General features: G+C 32.2%; 1 protein-coding gene across 2 annotated transcripts in view; it reads right to left on the bottom strand.

The window, feature by feature from the left end:
• Window positions 1-15,288, bottom strand: part of LOC123703800 (neural/ectodermal development factor IMP-L2-like) — a 59,866-nt gene extending 44,578 nt beyond the window's left edge. For both annotated transcript variants that reach the window (XM_045651956.1, XM_045651958.1), the window contains exon 1: window positions 14,957-15,288. The gene's annotated coding sequence lies outside the window, so the exon portion shown is untranslated. The remainder of the gene's footprint in view (window positions 1-14,956) is intronic.
• Between the last annotated feature and the right edge of the window lie 11,568 nt (window positions 15,289-26,856).

Raw genomic sequence — 26,856 nt, 5'->3', positions numbered from 1 at the left:
TGGAGGGTTGCCTGATGGCTTTCATTCCAAACGTAAGATAAACCAGTCCTTCCGCGAAGAGGTTGTGTTTCGGGATTTTGGGATTATAACATCTATACGAACTTGAACGCTTTAATCATAGGAACCACGTGGTACGGATTTGATAAAATATTTCACTGTTAGATAATCCATTAATCCATTTATCGAGGAAGGCTAGGGCTATAATATCATCATGCTAACCAACAGGAGCAGAGCTATGCAGGTAAAACTGCGGGGCACAAATATCTGAACAAAAAGTATTGTTCAATTTTAACCAGAGATTAGCACAAACATAACGCAGATACCAGAATGTTCCTATGTTGTCCCTACTTCAGAGGAAGTACTACGCTGGTTGTCAATGACTTAAAAGCACTTGAAATTAATCCTCTTTTTTACAGTCGGTTAAAAATTTATCAACGTTTGCAGTTCTCACTTACAGTGGTTAAATGAATGACATTAACACACTTATACCACCGTTACGGCATGCGTAAGCAAACTTGCAAACTTTCGCTTTTAAAACGTTTATTTTCATTTTAAAATATTTATTATGTGTGATTCATGGCCACGTCTATGCAAAGGTACAGTTAGGGAATATTAGAAAAGATATGTATGAATAAAAGATTTAAATAAAAGTTCAGTATTTGCTGAGACATAATAGAACTCTGCTGGTTTCTAATTTATTAAAAAACCCTCATCAAGAAATATTTTAATGAAAGAAGGATTCTGGTAATCCAATTTTAAAATAAAATATATTTTTTCTTCTGCAAAATTCGTAGTGATTTAAAAAAAGAAAAAAAAGAACGTTTATTTATTGAATTTGCGCCAAGTCGCGTTCTAGCATACATTCCTTACCGATCAGGGTTGCCTGGAAGAGATTGCTTTTAGTACGTGCCGTGTGTTTTCATTGTCTCTAATTATAGTATAGCTTATTTATGTTTGGTATATTATGTACAATAAAGAATAAAATAAATAAATAAACTTGTATGCCGAGGACACGTGTCAGAAGTGAAACTTCTTTGGCAAGATATAAAAATCGTAGCCTTACTCCATGACGTGACGGTATTTTCATGACGCGACCTTGAAATTTTACTCTGAACGCGCCTAAAGTATTTTCAAATGAAAAAAACGAATTAAAAGACAGTAAAGCATGTAAAATTTAAACTATTATACAATTCAACAATTCAGCATTTACTGTGATCTTACTAACAGCGCTGTCAAACATTCCTACAACATTGCTACAAAATTCCCACCATACAATGTTTCCTCATAGATTATTTCTCAGAAATCTCCGTGATTAATGAACGTTAGCAATTAATTCATTGAAGACTTTCGTTTAGTGGGTTTTTGGTTATGTCATAATTTATAGTAACTATTATTTTTATTTACCATACTATTTTTAAACCTTAATTAAAAATCAATCTTTTTTCATCTAAAGTTCGTTATGAAACGCTTTTGAATCGTCTTAATACAGTACAAATACATTTTTACATTCAAATACGTATGTTTTTTACTCTTTAATACAACTAAACGGTATTAGGTTCTAAAATATACAAAAATAAAATACAAAAAACAGTATCTATCTAGTCCAGGCAACCACCACCACCAGGGCATACATAATAAATAATAATCTATACTAAGATTATAAAGCTGAAGAGTTTGTTTGTTTGTTTGTTTGAACGCGCTAATCTCAGGAACTACTGATCCGATTTAAAAAATTATTTCGGTTTTAGATAGCCCATTCTTTGAGTAAGGCTAGAGGCTATATATCATCACGCTAAGACCATCAGGAGCGGAGCAATGCGGGTAAAACCGCGAAGCATAGCTAGTATACCTCTAATATAGAGCGAAACTACAGTGAAGTCCCGTGTCCCCCTGTATTTTATCAATTAGTATGTCAATGTGAAATTCTGCTATCCCACAATCAGTCAGACAAATCTTGAACTAACCAGTTGTAATATATTGTCAATAAATCTTCGCAGAAAGATGACTCATGACGTTCCCTTAAAACTTAACTATAACCTTCTTAAGAATGAATTAGCCGTTTTTTGGAGTTTCTTGCCGAATCTTCTCTGTAGAAACTGCTTTCCGAATCGGTGGTAAATGGTAAAACTATGTTATGACGATTCAAAAGTGCTTCTAGAAGAAGTCTACTTGAATAGCTAATGTTTGAGTTAAATCGTAACTATTGGATGTATAATTTTATTATTCTTTGTACAGCTAATAGTTTAAATTCAGAAAAAAAGAAGAATATAATAATATGTAACTGTTTAAATTAATTGGTGTAATCTATATTTTAGAAAAATGCATAGCAACAAATTTAAAACTCGTCATACCTCAATTCTGTCTTTTGTTTCAACGTAATCGTATAATTTTTAGAAAGGCCACTTAGAATATTGTAACAACCTTACAAACACAAGTTTATAAATTCTAAAGCTACATTACAATTTTGGTCCTTGTACTTTCTAATTTCCTAAATGACCAAAACTAATAAATTATTCGTTTAGCACAGATTACTACGTAAAATTTACTTTGTAGAATCCAAAGTTGAGTTATAATTTTGGTCCTAAATGTCTGTCTTGGTACTTTCTGCATGCCCTAAATTGTCAGGGCTGATTTTTCAATCCTTGGTTAAAACTTATTCATCGAATAACTACCATTTCAAAAATGTATTCTGATTGTCCGTATTTGACAGTTTACAGGTGACATTTTAAAAGTATTACACTTTATTGGACGGATAAAATGTTGCCAAGGATTGAAAAATCGGCCCTTTAACGAATGTATTAGTCTGTAAATATAAAGGTTACTTCATAATTTTGGTACAAGTACATGCCCTAGGTGGTCTAACTGTAACAGAATGTTACGTAACATTACAAAGTCCGTGCATTTAATGCAGTTCAACGAGATAGAGTCGCCACGCCGTCTCTTCAAGTTTTAATTGGTTTTTGCACAGAATAATGAAGAAACAGATACAACTGTATTTATGATATTACTTAATAATATTATTTGACCATTCAAAAGTGCTTCTAAGAAGTATGAATGGTGAAGTAAGTGTTCAAGTTTATGTATACCTGAAATAAAAACTTATTGAAATAACGCTCTAAGAGATAGCGCGGACTGAGGCGTATAGAATTGAAATTGTGAAGAAGCTTATACAATTATAAAAAATGCAATAAAATACATAAAATCACAAAATTGTTCAGGCTACCTTGATTTATTACGTTCATATAAATTCACCAATAATTTATTATTAAGTTTACCTTGAGTAGGTACTCATATTATTGTCGCGAAAATAGAATAACCCACACGCCAAATTATCGGTTCTTAATACTTTACGTGCGTGACCCTTTTATTGTGCTTTTATAAGAGATTGGTGTAATTGTTCTTTTTCACGCGTTCCTAAATAACTTGTCTTTTATTTTTGTAAGTACATTGATTGAGTTAAATTATTCAATATAGTAGTAGTAAGTAAGTTGTCTTATTTATTTTTTAGAAATAAACAAAGAAAGTGGCAAAAAAGGTAGCTTAAAATTATATACTGTAATTTCTACTTGACTACGATTTACCCATAAGTATAGTAACACATAATTTGCCTTTCTAGCGCAGTAAGGGACGTTTGCACGCGTGTAAAAATGTACTAAAAATCATTCGAGTAAGTACGCGTACTTAGTGGGGGAAGGCCCCAAGTTACTTGCCTACTATTATATCTAAGTAACTTACGGAAATAAATTATACTACGAGTTAAGTGTGTTGGTATATTAATGTGAAAGTAACAATGCCATGTTCAACCTACGTTCCAAAAACGGAAGTTCTAAATGAGACGGTATTTTTATTCTGTCACTCGATAATTACGTAGGTTCATCTGATTGAAGTGATTCTTTTTTTGTTAAATTGTTGTTAGTTGGTCCCATTTTAGATTGAAGGTTACGACAGTGAAATCTTTCAACTGACTTCAAAAGGCAGATTCTCAGATTGGGCATACAAAATTTCATGGGAATTGGACTGGACCGATGTAAGGACTGGTCCTTTCGGAGGAGTATGGTAAGTAGCATTGTGACACGAGAATGAGAGAAGTAATATGAATAATTTAGAGAAGACAAGACAAGAGAAGAGAAGTCTCTGTTGTTTTATAGTCTGTGTCCTTTCGCCTAGTAACAACTGATGGTAATTGACATCTCTCGGGCGGTCCGATGATTATTGCCAATTGGCTTGCATCGCCTTATGAATGTCACACTGTAAGGGCTAGGGAATCGAACCCGTGACCTTGTGTGTGTGGGTTTGATAAATTATGATTTTGTTTCTAGTCGCTACAGTGCAGTTTTTGTATAAGTTATGTATGTATAATAATTTATGTATCAAAATTTTTTTTTTGTTTCCGAATATAATTTGTAATACGACTTTAACTTTAATATTTTTATTTGATATTTCTCTTACTATAATAAATATTATAGAAATGTTTACAAACAGAAAATTAAATAATAACAACGTTATAGGTATTAGAAAATATAAAACAATAGGCAATACGACGTTACAAAAAGTGCCAATATTGCAAGAAAAACTGCGAAAGCGAAAAAAGATAAGTTCTATATAAAATATAAATTTAATTCATAATTAAAAATGATGCAATTCCGTATTGTACAACGATTGACAACGAATGCAACAATTATTATGAAATCAGAAAAGCATTCAGAACAATCTTTTCATACTTATACTAGCGGTCCGCCCCGGCTTCACCCGTGGTACATATTTCGCAATAAAAGGTAGCTCTCTCAGGGTCTAAAGATTGTCCGTGCCAAATTTCATCAAAATCGCTTGAGAAGTTTAAGCGAGAAAGCGTAACAGACAGACATATAGACGGACAGAGTTACTTTCGCATTTATAATATTAGTAGGGATACAATCATTTTCATTATATTTTCTTATAGAACTCTAAAACTGTATATTATAAATGTATTAAAACATAAAATAACTTCAATAGATAGGTAACTGTTTTACAGGAAATAATATTGATTTCTTTCTATAATAGAATGCCATTTTCCGTTGCTTGTGGCCATGAAAAAAGCGTTGATAAAGTGAAATACAGATATTTATTCTGTACAACCAGCATGAAGACGAAGATTTTGTTTCTATATTTGCTTGGTTGATAAGATTTAATTCAAGATCCCTATTTTACAATTTACCAAATTAGAAAGCACATTGTTACTTAGTAACATAGGTAATATTATATTTCTTAAAACGTGTTCAAATCGGCCTAATAAATAATTAGTAAAAATCAATGGAATTCGCAAAATGCAGTAACCTGGATGGAACACGCATCTAATTGAATAGGCCTCCAAATTGTACATCATACTTCCTATCCTATCCTACCTACTAATATTATAAATGCGAAAGTTTGTGAGGATGGATGTATGTGTATGTATGTTTGTAACTTTTTCACACAAATACTCCTGAACGAATTACAATGAAATTTAGCTCACATATAGAGGGTAACTTGGAGTACCACATTGGTTTTATGCCGTAAATCCCACGGGATATCTATCAATAAATTCCTCTGGACGTAAGTTTTAAAAATTGAAAAACTAAATAGCTCATTCCGTGGCCACAACACAGAACTACTCGACAAGGAAGAGATTGTATCAAAAGCGGTTCAGCTTTATTTCTTCCTTACTTTGTTTAAAACTGGAAAAAAATTAGCTCAATCAATATATTTCAATAAAAGGTTACTGAGAAACATTAAATCCTAGGTACTTTTATATTAACGCGATAATTTGTGAGAATTGATTTTTGGTACATGTACAAACGGCTGAACAGATCTTGATGAAATTTGGCACATTGATAGATTACATCAGGCCATAACTAGTAATAGTAAGATTAGGCAAGAATTTTTCAAATCGGAACAGTAGTTCCTGAGATTAGCTCGTTCAAACAAACAAACACACTCTTCAGCTTTATAATATTAGTATAGATTTATAGTTATAGTAGCTTTCCACCCGCAGCTTCGCCCGCGCAGTCAAAGAAAAACCCGCATAGTTCCCGTTCCCGGGGGATTGCCGGGATAAAACCTATCCTATGTCCCGGGGTAAAAAGTAGCCTATGTCCTTTCTCGGGTATCAAAATATCTCTATACCAAATTTCATGCAAATTGGTTAAGTAGTTAAGGCGTGATTGAGTAACAGACAGACAGACAGACAGACAGAGTTACTTTCGCATTTATAATATTAGTATGGACACAGACTAATAATAATATACTACGGTATGGATAAACAAAAACAAGCAAAGTCACACGAAAATTCAAGTATACGACATTGAGATAATACTAATATGGAGACGATACCGCCTACATCACTTATGTTCCACTCAACATACGTCATGTGGCGTAACTGCACTCAGTCGCTTGCTCGCTCATTGGCGCGAAGGTCACGCTCATTTTTTATTTGTTTTAAAGTGAAACGCATCAAATATGCCTACGTGTGTGTTACGATATTGCACAAATAATACAAAGAATACGGAAAAGTGCAAAGGAATAACTTTTCATCAGTAAGTAACTAGATAATAATTTTTAAAACTTAGTTAGAGCAAAATTTTTGGCGGGCGACATTTTGTCATAGATTAAAAATTTAAGATATGACATTGGGCATGAAATAAGTGTTGTTAGTAATATTTGCTGGCGTATATTTTTATAGTATAAAATAATAATTTTACATATTTAGAAAAGCATAGACTGGTTGTTAATTGAAAAAAGGTGAAATCATGAAATATGAAAATCAATTACTCAATCACCAATTTTTTTTTGTTAATTGATTTTAATCAAGTTTTTAATTGATATTGTATAAGCTACTGACTTGAACGTGTAATTGAATTATTATTTATTTATCTGCACTAATATTATAAAGAGGAAAACTTTGTTTGTTTGTTTGATTGTAATTAATAGGCTCATAAACTACTGGACCGATTTTGATGAAAAGAGAATGCCCATTTTTGGTACTGGTTTTTCTCATGCATCAAGACAACAATACTATTAAAAAAAATCTCGGCAATTTAGAGGCCTTCTTACCATCGGAAAATATATTTTGAACAGGGAATGTTTTGTAAAATCTAATAAGACATGTAATTGTTTAGATCCGTTATTATAGATTTAGTGTCCATTACCGGTTACCACGGTAACCAAGCGGTAACTTATTACATTTACTATGGTAAATAGCTAAATGTATTAATATCGATTATTGTTTTCATTGAATTAGAAAAAAAAATCAATTAACATAAAATCACTCTTTAAGGTATTGTTTATACACTGTAGGTTGTTTTAACAAAGATAGTGAAGTAAAATAATATAAATATGTATATATAAAAAAAATATTATTATGACATAGCTTGGTAGGTAACCAGTTATTTCTTATTTGTTTCTTTCTTCGAATATGTAGTGAAAAAATGATTCAAACAACAACAGCAACAACAACATGTAATCCGAATAAAAACTCAATTGGCATTTTTTAAGTATATATTTAGGTTTTCTTGAAATCCGTCCCGGAAGATTTCTGGTGCCTACCTACACTAGCCGATGAACAGATAGACTTTGTCTGAAAGCATAAGCTCTACGCATAGATTAAATATGTTAATCGAAAAATAACCTTTGGACGATAAAATGTTACCTAAATCACACATAAACCTAACTAAATCGGGGTTATTTAAGTTTTGAGGTTATTTCACATTTTTCTCAATATCTTGAAAACCCCTGTTTTTATCACAAAAAAATCAATTGGTAAAAATCTTTTGAATATCGAAGAACCCTCCAAAACCACTCTGGCATTGACGCAACACTGTACTGTGGTCCATACTTTCATGGGCATTCTCCTTTAGCACAGACAATCTTAAGACCCTGAGAAAGAACATAGGCTACTTTTTATTGCGAAATATGTGCCACGGGCGAAGCCGGGGCGGACCGCTAGTTCAGAGATAAGTAATTAATATTTTTTCTATTCAAGGTTTCCATGTCTGGGCCGTGAAGAAAGGGAAAAATTATTTTTTTTTCTAAAAAAGGCTCAATTTGTAAGGAATAAAACTTCCCATAGCCCTGACTGAACCTAAAACACGAAAAAAATTAAATTATTCTATATGACGTCACTATTTACATCATCCTATATTATATGCCAGATATTGTTAGCCCCGCGTAGTAAAGTCAGTTTATACCTAAAATAAATATTAAGTAAGTACAAAGACATCGCATAATCTATGACTGTCTAGCCGTCATTCGCGCGCGCCGCGCCGCCTCGCTTGGCGCACAGATTTTGTTCGTGGTGTCTGCTCCATATTAATATTATCTCAATGGTATACGATTGATATTCGACGAAATGTCGGTTAAACATTATATAGAAACCTTACTCAATAAATAATAAGTTGGCATTTATCAATGAATAAACTCAAGTCAGCAATATGAAATTGGGGTGCGATTACGATTTCTAAGAAATAACTTCGCTGATTCTGTCTTTATTGTAATAATTGAATATGTTTGATTTACGCTTGTGTAATTTTAGCGTGTTTGGTTTAATTAACTATTTTGTCAAGAATGGTTGAGAATACACAAGTTATGAGAGATTTTTTAAGATGACCACGAGCGGAATTCGAACCCAGCGTCTTTCGCCTTCCCGTGGTCGAATTATTTCCATTCTTTAAAAATTTCTTATTTATAAAATTTTTGAATGCTATAAAACTAAAGGCCGATTTTTCAATCCTTGGTTAAAATTTATCCGTCCGTATTTATAAAGTATTACACGAACATTTTAAAATGTCACCTGTAACTGTCATATACGGACAATTAGAATACATTTTTGAAAAGGTAGTTTAATACGTTATTCGATGAATAAGTTTTAACCATGGATTAAAAAACAAGCCCTTAATTTTAAGTATTAAGTTAATCAAGTATTGTAATCTCTCGGCAACATTGATTTCAAACTTTTAGAAGTACAAACTAACTGAAAACGAATTCGTATAAACCTTCAGGAGCGCACTTAAACTCGACAGTATATTTATTTTATACTAGCCGTACCCCGCGGTTTCACCCGAATTGCTCCGCTCCGGGTGATGGAATATAGCCTATAACCTTCCTCAATAAATAGGCTATCTAACAGAAAGAATTTTTCAAATCGGACCAGTAGTTCCTGAGATTAGCGCGTTCAAACAAACAAACTCTTTAGCTTTATAATATTAGTATAATGGTTTACCTAAACTTGCATAAGTTGAAACTCAAGCTAAATCTCCAACTCAAAAGATTTAATCATTTAGAAGCTTTTCTTCCAATAATGTTTTCATCATAATATTGTTTTTCTAACGGTGCATTTACATCAATCGAACATAGAGCTAGAACTAGAGCAAGAGCAGTGATCTTTTAGTGTACCTATTCAACTAGCGTGTTCAGTGTTGTTCAGTATTAGAACATAGCATATAATCTTTTTGAATGTTCTACGCCTGTTTTCACTAAAAGAATTTGACATAGTGGGGTTAGAATGAGCATTCGCACGTTTGATGTAAATGCACCGTAATAAAAATTTTCATTAAAAGTTTTCCAGTTGCTTGCTTCAAGTTAATATTCTTACTAGAAATTAATCGGAATATGGCTTCTACTGAGAAGAATCAGCTAGAAACTAATATGTGATTGAAAGAAACTAAATACTTGAAATGTTTTGAAACACGTTTAATATTTTTTTTTAATTCAAAACCATTATGTGAGCAGGCGCTGGTTTTGGTGAAATAAAAGCCCACACAAAAACTTTTAATGAACTGTATTTGTTATAATTACTTTTTTATAAGGACTAGTTAACGTGTGCAACGATACACGTCTAATGCGAGGCTTTTTAACATAAAGTAGTTAAACGAACATACATAAAAACTAAAAATCGTCTGATCTATTATATACCTGGTGCATTCAATAAGTACCTAGCCTCATCACCAGGGGGCGCTATTGTTTCAAAATAGGTTTACCACAATGTAGCTCATTCTTTTTTAAGTATTTTTTTTAATTTCCATTCCAATCCCTTCATTTGTTTTAATTTGACAACCTATGGAAGCGAACGTATCGATCGGTTTTACAAAAATGGAAAAAGAGCAATATCGTTCGGTGATTTTATTCCTATTTTTGGACGGGAAAGAGCGTATCGAAATCAAAGGCCGCTTGGATGCTGTGTACGGTGACTCTTCTCCATCGATAGCCACCCTCAAGAATTGGTTCAACGAGTTTGCACGTGGCCGTACGTCGGTTTTTGATGAACCACGTCCAGGTGCACCAAAAACAGCTGCTACGGAGGAAAACATTAAAAAAATCCATGATCTCGTATTGACAAATCGCCGATTGAAGGTTCGGGAGCTAGCTGAGACTGTAGGCATTTCAGAAGGAACAGTCAATCATATTCTTCACGAGGAACTCGGCATGAGAAAGCTGTCGGCGCGATGGGTGCCGCATTTACTCATACCGGAAAACAAGCGCAACAGTGAGCCCACGTCGGAGACGTGTTTGGCGTTGTTTAAGCGGAATCCAGGGGAGTTTTTGCGTCGTTTTGTGACAGTCGATGAAACCTGGATTCACTGGTACACACCAGAGACCAAGAAGCAATCAAAACAATGGATCCAGACCGGGGAACGTACTCCAAAGAAGGCGAAAACTATAAAATCGGCCACAAAAGTTATGGCCACCATTTTCTGGGATTCACAAGGAGTTGTCTACATCGATTACCTCGAGAAGGGTAAACCAATTACAGGGCTTTACTATGCCAATTTATTGGACCGATTCGACGCCGAATTAAAGAAAAAACGACCCCATCTGGCTAAGAAAAAGGTGCTGTTACACCACGACAACGCACTGGTTTACACGTCTGCCGTTGCCATGGCCAAATTGGTCGAATTATGCTACGAATTGCTGCTTTATCCACCGTATTCTCCAGATTTAGCCCCTGGTGACTTCTTTCTGTTTCCTAATCTGAAAAAATCCCTCGCCGGGAATAGATATGGATCAAATGAGGAGGTTATAGCTGCCACGGAGGCCTATTTTACAGAGTTTGAGAAAACATATTTTTCGGACCGGTTAAAAAAGTTGGAGCAGCGCTGGACTAAGTATATCGAACTAAAAGGAGACTATGTTGAAAAATAAATTGCTACTTTTCCAAAATTTTCGTATACTTTTTCTAGGCTAAGTATTTATTGAATCGCCTCGTAAGTAGACAGAAATTAAGATCCCTCGTTTCAATACTTCACTTAGCTTTTACTTTATACTTCAGAATAAAGTGCTTTGTACTTAATCTCAACTTAATGACATAAATACTCCTGTAGGTTGCTTAAAAACGAGTCATTAAGGTCATTTAAATCGAATTACGAGTTCTTTTTTATTATTTTGAGTCTGTATTATATAATTTAAATTGAAAAAATACTTGTATATTGCTTAAATAATTCTGGTAAATTAGAATGGTTTACAAATATGGTTTTAAACTAACAAGAAAAGAGCGTGTATAACAATTAACACACGTGTCAGAAGTGAAACTTCTTTGGCAAGATTCAATGATACCAAAATCATCGCCTTATCCATGACGTGACGGTATTGCAATAACGCGACCTTGAAATTTTACTCTAAAGAAGTTTCACTTCAAAGAAATCGCGAAATTCAGTAAATATGTAAAAAAACTTATTTCTACCGATAAACAAGTTAAAATAAATATTATTAAGTATGTTCATTATAACAACCAGAATATTTCTTAAGACGATAAAAACTTAAAGAATGCTATAGTTACGGTAAATAACTAAACGTGACCAATTAATGATCGTAAATTATGACACATATTTTTATCAGGATTAAAAAATTCTTTGCATATTGTAACAGAAAACTATGTTTAAGGGAATTAGATGTTACACAGTGCTATAAATTAGCCTATTTTTCTCTCTAGCCAACATACTATCTCCAGACAACATATACCTAGTCTTAGGGCCGATTTTTCAATGCTTGGATAAAACTTATCCGTCCAATAAAGTATTACACGATAATATTAAAATGTCACGTAAACTGTCAAATACGGGCAATTAGAATACGCTTTTAAAATGGTAGTTTTATACATTATTCGACGAATAAGTTTTATCCAAGCATTGAAAAATCGGCCCTTAAAAGCTTGGTTAAAACTTATTCATCGAATAACGTATTAAACTACCATTTCAAAAATGTATTCTAATTGTCCGTATTTGACAGTTTACAGGTGACATTTTAAAATGTTCGTGTAATACTTTATTGGACGGATAAATTTTAACCAGGGATTGAAACATCGGCTCTAAAAAGCACCCTTTTTTATAAAATTATTGTATTGTCACCGATCCTTGATAAGTGTACAAAGTTTGAATTAAATCAGTCCGTTTAACGGTTCAAAATGGTTCAAAATCGAGTTTAAAGGAGTCGGTTACATACAGGTGAAGCGTGAAAAGCGTGTTAAAAATGATACTATCATTTAATCTCTCCGTTGCGACGTGAAAGAAAGACAAAAAAATATTCTTCACTTTGTGGTAGAGTGGTTTGTGTTAATGGTTGTAGAGAGAGTAGATTCGATTCCTGCTATTTAAAATTGTGTGAAGAATGGAGATTTTCGTAACATATATGTTACATACATAATTCAATCGTAATGCCTAAATGTTTGCATTCAATGACTAAGTTGATCTCACAGCTTTCTTATTATGTCTACTGTAGAATTAATTGAACTAAATTAATTCATGAATAGATATATGTATAAATAGTTAAATACATATACCCTCATTTGGAAATAGCACCATACCTTAATACACGCACTATATAATTCTTCAAAAGAATTCTAAAATCACAACGCAATTGTAACCTCTTCAAGCGAGATTAGAAAGTAAATTAGGTACATATTTAAGTTGAAATCGCAGATATTTTAATGTTAACTTAAGTGCTACTTAAACTGCATTAAGTTGATCTTGAAAGGCGAATCAGACGTTCTTATTTTTTGTCCAAGGTTACTTGCCTAGACTTTCGAAAACCTATAAGGCTAGCGCAAAAAGTATCTGTGATTTCTTTACGACTATTGCTGGGTTATCTTTCATATTTTCTTACGAATTTACTAGCTGCGCCCCGCGATTTCACCCGCATTGCTCAGCTCCTGTTGGTCTTAGCGTGATGATATATAGCCTATAACCTTCCTCGATAAATGGGCTATCTAACAACGAAAGAATTTTTCAAATCGGACCAGTAGTTCCCGAGATTAGCGCGTTCAAACAAACAAACAAACTCTTAAGCTTTATAATATAAGTATAGATTATGATTTGTTCAATTCCGATTCAAAGATAAATCATTTTTCTGAACTTTGAAAGCGCCATCTAGCCATAAGCTAATCAAAACTGGATGACTGATAGGGACTTAGTACTTATATATATAAATAGATTAATAATATAGTATATGTTACTATTTACTTAAAATATACATAACTTTAAGAAAAAAAAGAAAAAAAGAAAAGAAACATTTATTTATCAAGGACAGCACAACACACACACATAAAACATAAAGAACCGTAAAAGATAAATAAGAAAGCACCACGACAAGAAAATAGCAACAATAACACTTAAATTAATAACATAAAAAAGCACGCAGAGAAAATAAAATTGATAATCAGTATTTTTTTATTAAGGTGTGTCATACGACCCTGACAAAAAGGAGACAGCTCAGCATATGCTGCAACGTTCCGGAACATTGCCAGCGCTGTTTTTCAGTGCCCCCTTTAGTTGATAATTGATTAAACCTATGGCCTCATTTATACATATTCCGGGTATGTTACTACGCGAATTTAAATCTTATCCTATCCTATCCCATATCCTACTAATATTATAAATGCGAAAGTTTGTATGGATGTATGGATGTTTGTTACTCTTTCAAGTAAAAAACTACTGAACCGATTACAATGAAATCTAGCACACAAATAGAGGGTAACTTGGATTAACACATAGGATAGTTTTTATCCCGGAAATCCCACGGGAACGCGAACTATGCGGGTTTTCCTTTGCAAACGCGGGCGAAGCCGCGGGCGGAAATCTAGTATCCTATAAATGCGAAAGTTTGTGAGGATGGATGTATATGTATGTATGTTTGTTACTCTTTCACCCTACTACTAAACTGATTATAATGAAATTTAGAACAAATATAGAGGGTAACTTGGATTAACACATAGGATAGGTTTTATCCCGGAAATCCCACGGGAACGGGAACTATGCGGGTTTTTCTTTGAAAGTGCGGGCTAAGCCGCGGGCAGAAAGCATGCTTAATTTTATTATGTAATAATGTCATAATACGCGACATAATATATTCTTCAATACGACTGTAACTCAAATAGTAGAATATTTTTAATGTTAGTGTTACGATCACTCCACATTAGTTGAACGGATTAAGATGAAATTTGTTACAGAGATAGGTTATATTCCAGAATTTGGAGTTAAATAAGTACCTATGTACTAAGTGTACGCAGTTATAGGTTGCTAATATTTTTAGTTCTAAAATTCATAAATAAACAAGTAAATATTATGTTTTGATAGAAACATTTAAAAATATAAAAGAGTTTTATTTAGTTTAAACTAGCTTACCGACCGCGGCTTCGCCCGCTTTGTCTAAAACCTAATAAATTATATACTAAAACCTTCCTCTTGAATCACTCTATCTGTTAATTAAAAAAAAAAACGCATCAAAATCCGTTGCGTAGTTTTAAAGATTCAAGCATACAAAGGGACATAGGGATATAGGGACAGAGAAAGTGACTTTGTTTTATACTAGGTATGTAGTGAAGTTACTAACAAAACAGTCCGTTAAAATAATCGTGTGTAAGGTGCGTTGCTTACAACGACCATTATTCAAATTCTAACTGTTTCTTCAAAGTTATTTGAATACATTTATGTTTAAAATTATAATAAAAACTTACCTTGAAAATACACGTGGTTAATACTGCTTGCACTTTTCACACAAAATTGTTACTTTATAGCGAAATACAGATAATGCTGTATCCGAATAATTTTCATTTTGTTTTTGAAAAGAGGTTTTACTGCCGACACGTGGTCACAGAATTCGAAATTGGAACTGGCACAAAAAAATGTTTAAAAAAATAAAACAGCAATGGCGGCGATTTCGAAAATCGAATGTTCCCGCTGGAATACGATATAGTGACGTGTGCGTTCGGAAGGAAGTATCGATAACTTTTTTCGAATAAACGCCCGCGTGCGCGACCTCGAATGCCGCGTTATGTACTGAAGGTAAGGTATCTTTATCAAACGTAACTGACGTTTGCAGCTTAAGTTTAAGAATGTAATAACATTATTCTGAGTAGTGTTGCATTTTACTGTCATATCGATTCTTTATTGCGTCAGCTTCAGTTAAAATGTGATATTATAATTTAGTGGTTAATTGCGTTCAAGTCAATAGTATTAATGTACTGTAACGGTATCGTGAATTTTAATTTATTTTATACTTAGTATACTTTGTAATTGGAATTGAAGATATTCCAAAATTTCATTTAGATCTGTGTTAAAATGACGTAATTATACTTTCTTCGTCCGAAAGTGGGCCATGAACGTACATACTGGAAAATTACCACAACCATACAGAAGATTGGTGTTGGAGCGTACGTGACTGCGTGTGCTTCGTTCATAATAATTACTCATACTTACAATATTTACTGCAGCCAGAACTAGAAATGGTAATATTAACCATTATTTTTCACTAGGAAGTAGAAAATATTGGATTGTTTAATTGTTATGTGCTTATTTACTAATGCCAAATGTGTGTAGAGTGTTAGAAAGACCTTTGTTTCTCCTGTTCTTTAGAACTACAATAAAAAGGATAGTCTTACAATAAAAAGGATAGGTAAATCCTTATAGCATGTGTCAGCTTATTATATGATTTGGATATAACTGGATATAAACGGAACAAAAATAATAATTGAATCATTCGATAGCCCTGACCGTCAAATTAGGGATATCCTGTACGTTGAAAGTTCCTTCCTATATAATGAAACGGTAATAATTTCATAGCAGTTTTGTGAATTACGTATTTAAATAGTGTTACGGAAAAAGCCATGCACATTTCTGACGTTGATATAACAGTTTCTGACGATCAGAGGTTTTTATATTCAAAACTGGCATTGGCAATGACATTGTAACATTGAAGAATGCTTCCACAATGGAATTGAAGGGGAGCCAGGGTAATTACTCCACGAATCTAGAGAAGCCCTTAGTACCTAACTTTATTAGGAAGTCTCAAATTGACGTGTTCCGTTGATATATATGACGACATTGTTACAATGTTGGCGGGAATGCTGTGTGTGGCCTTCAACATATTCTACAATTTGAGAATTTGAGTTTTACAATTCCTTTTACTTCACTACGTGTAATAACTATGAAAATATACATGTATATATGTTTTAAACTTCTGGTTGCGTATCTCCATGGCGATGGTATTTCACTATAGTAAAACAGTGCACAAAATTATTTCATTATGATTCGTCCAGCTTGAAATAAATCTAATAAAAAATATTTTCACATAAATACTTATATTGAATCATATCACAAAACATTTATGTGCTTTTAGTGCTACTACTATTACATCTTTGAGTTATAGTGGCCAAGTATATATTAGTAAACTATTTTTGAAAAAAAAATAGCCAAAAAGAGCCTTAGATATAACTTACCATCATTGTTTTTTAATACAGCCCAGCCCGAAATTGCGTTATATACTAAACCTACACTTTCAATGCTATTAAATCAAGATCAACATTTATGTCTGAATGTAACTGTGATAAAAAAAATGACGATTCAAAGTGCCTAATCATGTAACGCAAAATTAAATAAAAATCATTAGATTAGGTCTTTGTTTTAATGTTTGATTAAACCATTATAATTTGCTTGGCGTGAATCATAATAACATACTAATTTAGTAGCAAAATATCCAGCGACGACCGAATGCTTTAATAATGATATATTAAATAGTAAAAATAGTAGATTTTTTAGACTTACTCGATTATACTCCATTATTTCAATTACGATAAAATAAAGTTCCATAACCACGTTATTTTATCGATACATGCACAAATATCGACATCTGTACATCACTAGCGAGCACGTAACAAGGGTGTGTCATGACGCCATTATCTCAAAGATAAAAACGCGCGTACGCGTAAATTTTAATCAAATTAATTATCTACATACCTAGTTTAAATATTAAAAGTTAGTTTCATTATCAATAAAAAAAAAAACAAATGGTAATTTTCTTAGAATTATCGTCAATAATTTTGCATGATAATTTTTTTTAACAATAATGTGGCAGGCAAAGTTGTGAAAAATAATCAGATATTTTTTTTATTATTTAAAAAAATTGTGTCGATCTATTCGTACCTATTATACATTTATTCCAATATTTACAAATTGTATTAATTATTCTGGCAATAATAAGGCAGGCACTGATACCTAAATATATCAATCCAAAAAAAAAAAAAGTATATAAAACTTCTCTGGCGAAACTATGATGTTCATTGGTGGAAACAGAATGAAAATTGGTGCAGTAGTTTTGAGTAAATCGCGAACAGATAGACAGACGCGTTCGACTTCTTTGTATTATAATAATATTATTTAGTAATAGTAGAAGAAATACTATTATTATCAAGTGTACAATTTCAATATTTCAAAGTCGGTTAAAACAATTTCTCATGTCCGTTAGTTTAATAACAAAAACCTACGGAAATGAGAGATTTTATTCCGCATTATAATTACAGTAAACATAGATATCCAATGCTATTTCCTTTCCACATTAGTAAAGCAAGGCATTATCTATATTATTTTTAGGGTTCCGTATTTATTTATTCACTAGCTTTCGCCCGCTATGTCTAAAAGCTAATAAATTATATACTAAAACCTTCCTCTTGAATCACTCTATTTATTAAAAAAAAAACCGCATCAAAATCCGTTGCGTAGTTTTAAATATTTAAGCATACATAGGGACATAGGGACAGAGAAAGCGACTTTGTTTTATACTATGTAGTGATATTACGTTCATACCATTCGTAAACCAAGTTTTACTCATGTCTTTTATAATTTAAATTATCTCCTTCTGGTATAAGGATTTTTAAGGTACAATACTTAAAACGGCTCTGCAACTTTTGATATTCTTTTGCGTGTTATAGATTATAATAATTTATATCATATAGTTCAGGATACATCGCCCATTTTTGAAAGTGACTATAATTATCAAGCTAATTTTCCGTTTGTAGCTTTATTTTGATGAGACGCCCAATAATTTCGTGTACGAAAGTCTCGATTGTGGTAGCTAACAGAGATAACAAGGATAAAAATTTTTGATTTGATGGTTCTCAAATTTTTATTACTAACTGAATTTTTTTTTGTTCAATCTCAAGATAATTACCTAAATTATTCGAAAAAATATTTGTCCTACAAAATCTATGGTTGGTTCAAAGAGTCCCCTTTCCAAAGTGTATCGATAACGAGGTCATCATAAATGATTACTAACAAGCTGATTTTTTTGTTTTCACTTAGTTAATGTTTATATAATTCAACAGACATATTGTCCTACAAATTGCGTAATAAATATTTGAGAACCATCAAATCAAAAAATTTTATCCTTGTTATCTCTGTTAGCTACCACAATCGAGAGTTTCGTACACGAAATTATTCGGTGTCTCATCAAAATAAAGCTACAAACGGAAAATCAGCTTGATAGTAGTCACTTGCAAAAATGGGCGATGTATCCTGAACTAATACTTCGATATTCTCTTTGTCGGAACAGAAATAATACAAAAACAACAATCTTTATCAGTTTAGTACAATTTGAGGTTTAAATTATAACTGAAATGTATTAATGTTACGGTAAAATTGTGAAAACCGTCACAAACAAAATCACTATCCCATGAGCTTGTAATCTATAATCAACTCGCGTGATTGTAATCTTCTTATATATAAAAATGAATCGCAAAATGTGTTGGTAAGCGCATAACTCGAGAACGGCTGAACCGATTTTGATAATTCTTTTTTTATTACATTTCTTGAAGTACGAGGATGGATCTTATGTAGAGAAAACATAAACATGTACCACGGGCGAAGCCGGGGCGGACCGCTAGTTTGTCATATAATTGTGATCCGCGACAGTGTATCGATTACAATTTATTTATTTATTTGATAAAGCAATAATAACTCAATTACAATTCACATAAGTAACCTAATATTTTTACTTGATCTGAATTGGCCATGAAAGTAGGCGTATACAACATTGATAAAAAAAAGTCTTTTCATGCTATCAAGTTAAATTTAACGCATTATCGGTTGATAATAATTAATTGTTATTATATCTAAGTGAATCGGTTAAATTGTGAAATGGACATTCTGCCAACTTGCAAACTGCACTGATGGACTTTGGGATAAACAAATTCTTGACAATACATAACTGCGATATATTCGTCTTATGGTGTATTTACATCAAACTAGTGAATGCCCATTCTAACGCGCTATGTCAAATTATTTTAGTGTAAACAGGCGTAGAGCATTCTTTCGTTGTTCTTGGTGCGTTCGAAATAATTCTATGCAATGTTCTAACACTGAACAACACTGAATACAAGTTTTCATTACATAAAAGATCACGAAAGAATGCTCTTGCTCTAGCTCTATGTTCGTTTGATGTAAATGCACCGTAATAGTCAAAAATAATGCGTTAAATTGCAAGCAAATTTTACGAATAATTTTTTTTTCGCTAATTTGATCACAATTTTTTGAAAGTTAGCAGACTCACGAATTAGTTTATAATGTAACGATTTTTAAAATCTTACTGCAGCATTAATATCAAAGTATCCTGCACGTGACTAAATAAAATTAGCATATACATGTGAAAAAAAATCATAGGGCTATCAAAAATTATTTTTTATTTTTTATATTTTGTTCACAGAGTGCTTAAATTATCGTTATTTTATTATTAACTAGCGGTCCGCCCCGGCTTCGTCCGTGGTACATATTTCGCAATAAAAAGTAGCCTATGTCCTTTCTCGGGTATCAAAATATCTCCATACAAAATTTCATGCAAATTGGTTCAGAAGTTTAGGCGTGATTGAGTAACAGACAGACAGACAGAGTTACTTTCGCATTTATAATATTAGTATGGATTCGTTTGCGTATTTAAAATTATTAAATTGGATTTTGTGAGTTTTATCAAGAAATAATTTTAGATCAAAAAATAAAAGGCACTTTCACTAGCTTCACTTTAATTTAATTTAATTGCACTAACTACGACCGGTTTCAGAACAATATAATAATATAACAAAATTTTCGTATAATTATGTATAGGTAAACCAGAATCTGATGGCAATTAGGGAAATCAAAATTTTGAGTGTGCAACCCTAGGGAAAATGGACTGAACGATCTTGATACTGCTTATTTTTTAGTTTGTTCTCAATATCATTAGTCACATTACTTAAGTGGACAATACTGTACTTAATAATGAGATATCCACTTAATATTATGTAGGTACATACTTACATGTATAATATTCATATTACTTTTACACAGGTAATACATATTATTATTTACACATACCTATATTTGTATGTTCATTATCATTATGCCATGTGAAAATATCGATGTTATATCGATAGAAAACTAGACTGCTTATAATTTTTTTATAAAATAAAATAAAAGTAAAATAAAACTATGTTTATTTTCGTAAGTATTAACAGATACACACATTATAAAATTGACTTGGACAGCTTGGACTTGACGAATAGCCGTATTGGAAACTCCTGTAATAAGTTTTCATAAAATTATATTCCAATCAACAAACAATATTATAGTTACCTACATATAATATTTTATAATTAAAAGTATCAAAGCGGGTAAGTCCAATTTACCAATAAAATCTTCTAAATTGAAAATTAAGATGTGTTTGACCCTTCTTCATCAAATATTTTTCTATACACATTATAAACAACACCTCTTGCTTGTGATCACAGCGGCTTTTTCGACATTTTCGAAGATTTTTTAGACAAAATCCTAAAAATTATTTATCAACTGCAAAAAAGACAAATAATTTGACAACCAATTTGATAGTTGTCAAATAAGTTGCCACATGAAAATCTTTTATTTCATAATTATAAATATGCCATCAGATTCTGGTAGACCTATAAAAATAAATAAATAATAAGCATCAGTGACAACCCTAACATTTCAATATCAGCTAATATCCATAATTCGCACCTTTATACGAATTTAGACGAATTTAAATAAAATATTATGTACATTACTATGCAAAAAATGAGATTGGAAGTATCTTTTGATATTTATGTAAATAAAAACATTTAACATGAATTATCGTACTTACTTATTCATATGTAAAAATTAAATTTAATAAACATGATAGTATTAATAGTTGAGTTGATTTTGAATACACGTTAACTATATTCTATGAGGGATAAAGTGGTTAAATTAAATCTGTACCTACGCTTCACTACATGGTATAAAACAAAGTCGCTTTCTCTGACCCTATGTCCCTTTGTATGCTTAAATCTTTAAACTACGCAACGGATTTTGATGCGGTTTTTTTAATAGACAGATTGATTCAAGAGGAAGGTTTAAGTATATAATTTATTAGGTTTTAGACAAAGCGGGCGGTAAGCTAGTAGGTAATAATCGAGAGTAAAGGTGTTGATTACTTACAAACATACAGATGAAGCAAATAAAATAAAAATAAATATAAATCAAACATTATTCCATTAGACTTCTTATTATATATCTTCTTTTGAATTGTCATAACATAGTTTTACCATTTACCACCGATTCGGAAAGCAGTTTCTACAGAGAAGAACCGGCAAGGAACTCCGGCAGTTGCTCTTTAAAAATCTTGTCTTATTGCTGATTTTTCAATCCTTGATTAAAACTTATTCGTAGAATAACGTCATAAACTGCCATTACAAAACGTATTCCAAATGCCCCTATTTGACAGTTTAAAGGTGACATTTTAATATTATCGTGCTAAACTTTTAAGTTTTAACTAAGGATTGAAAAATCGGCCATTAGTCCATTATCAGTAACTTAAAGAATATTTATTCACAGACCTTACGCAGGTCAAACAATGTTGTAAAATTAATCTATTATACAGGGATGTATAGGGATTATCAAGCCATTAAGAACGAGATTAAACTTAGGTTTTAACGAAAATCCTAATTAAGTGTTCCATATTCCAGATCACTAACTGAATACTAATGTATCTAAATTTAGGCTAAGATATTGGATACTGTAATTACTAGGTCTTGAAAACTACTTATAACTGTTTGTCAAAGTTTGACCTAAAAACAACACCGCCCTACTATGAGGGTAAAGCCATAATCCACCACCCTGGCCAAGTGTCACATGTCGAACTTTTGATTCTTCGATAAGTCGGTTCTCTCACGATGTTTTCCTTCGCCGTTTAGCAGTAGTGATGTAATGCACATTCGCAGATAAATTGAAATATTTCCTGCACACTAGCCTGGTCGTGAACCCCCTACTTATCGATTTGAAGTGCTAAGTAACCACTGAGCCACCACTGCTACCTACGTATTACTAGCTATCTATGCTAATATTATAAAGCTGAAGAGTTTGTATGTACGCGCTCAAACAAACAAAAAAACTCTTCAGCTTTATAATATTAGTATAGATTGTTGCAACCAGGCCCACTGTGACGTATGGTTTCTTGTTTTTCTTCACATTTTCTTACAATTAAATATAAATACTAATTAGGCGTCTTATTGATAAATCTAATTAATAAATAAAGTCCCATGGCCATGTGAGATAGGGGGCAGATGTATTGCATATCTGTTTCACTAATCGATTTTCTTTACCGGTAGTTTGTGTTCTTTAAAAATTAATGACTTCTTAACGGTTTTAAAATGTGATTTATTCATTATATTGACGACTCTTGACCACGCTGTAAAGTTTTCAAATCGTCGGGTTAAAAAAATATAATAATAAAATCGCGTTTAAGACCCGTTAAGTTTTTTAAATTGTGACGTATAAATTAAATTACTTGCGTCCAAGCTTGCGTCAAATCAAACAAGAAAATACTTCTATAACCTGTCAGACTTAGGGCTGATTTTTCAATCCTTGGTTAAAATTTATCCGTCCAATAAAGTACGAACATTTTAAAATGTCACCTGTAAACTATCAAATACGGACATTTAGAATACATTTTTGAAATGGTAGTTTAAACTTTAATACGTTATTCGAAGAATAAATTTTAACCAACCTTGAATTGAAAAATCAGCCAGACATGCTTTTCATCACAAATCGAAACGAAGAACCCTCGATTCTACAAGCGTTAACCACTGAACCAAAGATGTAGTTATGTGACAAAGTAGTATCAAAAACAATTATTTATTGAATAGCGACTTAACAAGCTAATTGGCTCAATTAGACCAATAATGTTTTCATTAAAATGTATTGAACCCCACTGTCTTTAATCTCGTGACCACGGGGCGCCATGTCATAACAGGGTGTTATTTGTTATATTTTTATTATGTTCTATACAGATTGTAATAGAACTGATATAACATGTTTCACAGAAGGGTCGAAAGGTGTTCTGAAATCAATTTGGAATGATAATAATTAACAATTTTAAGACGCAGGATTTAAGAAAGTAGACTATAGCCACATTCTATGTACTAGCTGCGCTCCGCGGTTTCACCCGCGTGGCTCCGCTTTTGTTGGTCTTAGCGTGATGAATGATAATATAACCTTTAGCCTTCCTCGATGTAACTAACAAACTCTTAGCTGTATAATATTATAGTATAGATATTTTATATCTATTGTTTATTAACCGAAATAAAAGTATTAACCACATGTTGCTAAATATTAAGTAGTTGCGTGTTAATGTTAAATTGTTTTTCAAAATCAGTATCTATATACTCACAAACGTCTACAAATCTAATTAGTCCGATAAAATTAGTAAAATTAGCGGAAATAAATCGTGTAGTTCTAAAAATCGCTACAGTTATTCCTTGAGATGCATGATCATGAAAACTACGAAATATTTCTGCTAATGGCCCGTTTTTCTCGGACTAAATTATTATTAAAGAAATGTATGTAGTCTTGCTGATAAAGTTACTGATAGTCTATTTAACTCTTGATGAAAAATATATTCATGTAAGTACCTAAATAATTTGTTATTTTAACAGACAAGCTAATCAGTACTTATCCAGAAGTTTTATTTTATCTATATTATACAGTTTTGAATACATAGGTTTACGTCGGAATCCGGAAAATATATTTTTAATTTGGGTTAAAAATTCTTATAACTTTAACCCAAAAATTCATGAAACGCGATACAAAATAATTTCGACTTAAGCACACTTTAAAAGTCCAAATATTTTTTCATAAAGAAAATGTCGTTTTAATTAAAATTGCACAAAATATTTCGACACAACATTTTAAATTGGAGAGCGAGTAAGTAATCTGTAAATCAATTGATTCCCAAGAAATATTTTACTTGTAAATTATGCTGATGCCTCGTGTTGGAGGTCACAAGAATTGATAATCAAACTCAACGAACACTCAAATTATAGTTTCCTTTTTAATCCTAAACTATTGTTTTTAAGCTATTGCATAGCTTCTATCGCGGGTCTTGAGCGCGGGGACCGAATCGAGAAATTCCGTAACGAAAAAACCTCACGCTCCCCACTCCGACGTGCGGAGGTGTGGCTTGAAGGCATAGCATGCAATAGCTTTACCGCGGCAGTCTAAAAATTAATAGGTAGTGATAACATCCCCCACACAGGAGGGAAGAACAGGCAAACCACCTTACCTGTTCTATAATCAGAATGTTCGTGTGTTTGCATGTACGCACCACAAGAAAACCTGTTAATATATTTAAAAACTGCTCTACATTCTCTGATAAAATTATAATTAAAAGGTTTAGTTAAGGTAAAAATGTCGTATATTTTTAATTACGTAGGCTAAATTACTGATCCACTTTATAAAGAACATTTGAACCAGGATTAGTTTTCAGATAAATCTCGCAAAAAACACTAATTTAAATGAAAAACATATTATTTCTAAGATTAACTATTCCTGAAATCACTAGAAGTTTCGAGTTTCAAAACAGTTCAGCAGTTTTTACATAATTGATTTACATGCCTTCATCTTCATACAATTTCATATTTATTTCGAAAGTTATTAAATCTTTAATTATAAACAAACTATCTGTTAACCGCGGCTTCGTCCGTAAATTCCAAAGGAAATGAGATATTTCACCGCAGTAAATATGTCATTTTCGTGTAAGCATCTTCAAAGCATTTCGCATTTTTTATATACCTAGTTACTAGCTGTTCACCGCGGTTTCACCCGCGTGACTCCGCTCCTCTTGGTCTTAGCGTGATGATATATAGCCTATAGCCTTCCTTGATAAATGGGCTATCTAACACCGAAAGAATTTTTCAAATCGGACCCGTAGTTCCTGAGATTAGCGCGTTCAAACAAACAAACTCTTCAGCTTTATAATATTAGTATAGATTTCAGGCAACATTCTAGAATATTAGTAGTAGGATTTAGCTAAAGCTACATATCTAGGATAGAACTGAATCAAAGCTGTATGCACTAACTTGTCTCGGTAACCAATTATCTACTTTAACTGTGTAGTGTAACTGAGAGTCGAGAGAACTATTCTAAAGTTAATTAGGACTTAGGTAATTATAGAAACCTGTATTAGATACCTACTTTAGAAATGGTGTCCTATGGAGATACAAAATCGATTTCTATGTAGTAAAAATATTAAAATATGCAGGTACATACTTAGTATTTACCCTATATTCATATGTTGTGTGTTATAAGTGTGAAATACCATCATTCTTTCAATTTCTTTCAACTTTGGAAAATATTTGTATTGTTTTTTCACTTATAATACCACAAGAGTTTCAAAATTATCGGGTATTTTCCGATAGGTTCGTTGCAAACAAATGAATCAAGTTTTTAGTCAAGGCTTCCTGAAAAACTTGACGACTTTATTTGTTTGCAGGGAACCTTGAGGGAAATGCCAGATAATTTTGAAGCTCGTGTGGTATTCGGGAGATTATTTTTCCGTCCCAAATGTCGGCCAATATAATTTCACAATTGAATTCAACCTGTCAGTTTGACGTCAACGACCAGAGAAAATTTTCAAAAAATTATCAGTATAATACCATGTAGGTTGTACCACGTGACGTCGAATGGTGCAATTCTATTGGTCGATATTTGGGTCGGAAAAATAATCTCAGATATTTGAAAATAATTTAGGAACAAACTCATCTAAAACTATGCAGTTGGTTGCGCTTTATTTAAATTTAGATTTTTTGAAGCAATCTATATTTTATTTTCCTTCAGTTACGTAAAGCTATAACATTTATAGAAAACTAATTATTATTATTTATCTGATTAAAGATATTTAGCAAGATATTTGTGTCACGAGCACGCAAAAATCAGATGAATAGATTGTGATGAATTTTTAAATATAGATACTAGATAGTTTACCGTAAGCAATCATTTAATTCAGGCGAAACCTGGCTTAGCTTAAACTGCTTTTACATTCATAAATTCAGTTTTTTCGTAATTAATTTTGTATGTTCGTGTCTCGTTATTTTTTCAAAAAATCCAAAAATTTCAATAAAACGTGTTTTAAATCCGTTAAAAAGTGTTTTAATTCCGATAATTTTCACCATGCGATCGAAGCGATGTTAATCCGAAATTATCTAGTTTATTCTGTTTTAGTGGGAACGGACCACACTGGGTGATTTTGTGAACACAATTTAATTACTTATTTAGTTATTTTACA

Source organism: Colias croceus, chromosome 27 (assembly GCF_905220415.1).
Source record: "Colias croceus chromosome 27, ilColCroc2.1".
In the NCBI taxonomy this organism is placed as follows: Eukaryota; Metazoa; Arthropoda; class Insecta; order Lepidoptera; family Pieridae; genus Colias; species Colias croceus.
The sequence above is the reverse complement of the archived record's forward strand: the minus strand, read 5'-3'. Positions and strand labels throughout refer to the sequence as shown.